The sequence below is a fragment of the Sinocyclocheilus rhinocerous genome, unplaced genomic scaffold, assembly GCF_001515625.1.
Source record: "Sinocyclocheilus rhinocerous isolate Xijiao unplaced genomic scaffold, SAMN03320098_v1.1 C36814428, whole genome shotgun sequence".
Lineage (NCBI taxonomy): Eukaryota > Metazoa > Chordata > Actinopteri > Cypriniformes > Cyprinidae > Sinocyclocheilus > Sinocyclocheilus rhinocerous.
In genome coordinates this window covers 1-1871 of record NW_015786136.1, presented here as the reverse complement: position 1 = coordinate 1871, position 1871 = coordinate 1, and the positions used below count along the sequence as shown (strand labels likewise).

General features: G+C 30.3%; 1 long non-coding RNA gene across 1 annotated transcript; it reads right to left on the bottom strand.

Annotated features, from left to right (window-relative positions):
• On the bottom strand, positions 1–1871 carry LOC107736600 (uncharacterized). The gene is made up of 3 exons (XR_001639700.1): positions 1847–1871; positions 434–521; positions 1–15 (listed from the first exon to the last, which is right to left on the bottom strand). It is a non-coding gene; the product is annotated as an uncharacterized LOC107736600 (long non-coding RNA).

Genomic DNA, 1871 nt, shown 5'->3' with positions numbered 1-1871 from the left:
TCCAGCTGTCGAGACCTTTGAAACACAAAACCAGAATCACACAAATATATTCTGCTGCTGTTAGCACAGCCTGTAATTTAGTTTCTGCATAGAGGATCCAACTGTGCACAATATATGCTAAACACATGCAAAGCGGTGGGTTAAATAAATGAGGCCACTCTACGCATTCATCTTAAGCATTAGTGCTCGTCAAAGACATGCAGAAGAGAGAGGTTGCCAGGGGCAACAAGACGACGAGCTGGCTTTCAGGGTGGCTTGAGGTTTTTCTTCAACACGTGCAAAAATAAATGATGCACTTTGAGCAATAACTGCTATTGAGCTTTTTATTGTTAACTGTATTACTGCTGATATGACTGCTTGGTTAAGAAAGCAAGATGTTTATTCATTAACTCAACTACTGGCCGTTTATGGGGGTCACAGTGTTCAGACTTACGCCACCATGAGATCGGACTCCTCTGAGAGCAGACTGTTCTTCTCCTGGACCAGATCAATCCACTGATCAATCATTTCTGGGTCTGAACCTAAAACACACATACATCCACACGCAGTTATAACAAGATCTCTTTAATCTCAGTCGCCGCCACACTTTGACTTCTTTCAACCAACCTATAGTGTGTTCTGGGATGCTTATAAAACAGTACTGAAGGAGTTTCCATGCACGCAGAGCACAACGGAAGCTTTGAAATGGATTTAATTTAAAGAAATTCATATGCAAAGAAAAAATAAATAAATAAATAAATACATTTAAGCATTAATTTGAAATATTAAGTCTTGTGCGACTATCTGATAAACATTTAAAAAAAAGCACATTCATGTTCATTGAAACTGTCTTATGTTAAAAAAATCTGTTGAATGTTGTTCTAATGTTAGACAGAAATATGTATTATACAATAAATAAATTATACACACACAATACAATTTAATACAACAAAAACTTATTTGGCTTACTAACAGCACTAACAGCTAGACGACAACAACAATAACAATAATAATACTATATTATATTTATAATAATTTTATATTAATTAATTATACATGAACCTTTTATGACTTCATATTAATTGACAGATGGATTATTTGTTATTCATTTCAAATTCATTCATCATATTACATGACTATTTACTGACTATATAAAGAAAATATAGTGATCATATAATGACAAGAAACTCTGTATTTCAATAATAATAATTATTATATAAATTATTTAGAAATAAAAAATGATTCCATTCTAATTTATTATTAATATTTAAATTAATCAGACATTTATGTGCACTAATAGCTAGACTATAACAACAACAATTATTATTATTATTATTAGTGCACATAGTCTAACAAATTAAATAGAATAAATTATTTAATATTAAATGTCGGATTAATTTAAATGTAATATTAATAATAAATAAGAATGAAATTATTTTTTTATTTCTAAATAATTATTAATTTCAGCAATCATTATTATTGAAATACAGTGTTTCTTGTCATTATATGTTATTTATTATTAGTATTGTTGTTGTTGTCATTATTATTATTACACATTAAGCTTTATAACTTTATATTAATAGCCAGATGGACTAAATGTAATTCAATCCAAATTTATTTGTTACATTTAGTGAAATATTGTAGCTCTGATAACATCTTCATTCAGATGTAAAAGTTTTATGCAAGCTTTTGCTTGCATATGAATTTCTTTACATTTATGTTTAATAGACGTCTCAGTGCTATCAGGGTTAATAAGTTCGATGGGTTTCAGTGAGAATTTAGCACACAGCCTGACTGCTGTAGAATCTGATGAAGTGAAATCATTAGCAGTGAATATGGTTTTCTGCAGATGGATGAGATGTCATACCAGCCTCTCCTCTCAAAGCTCTCTC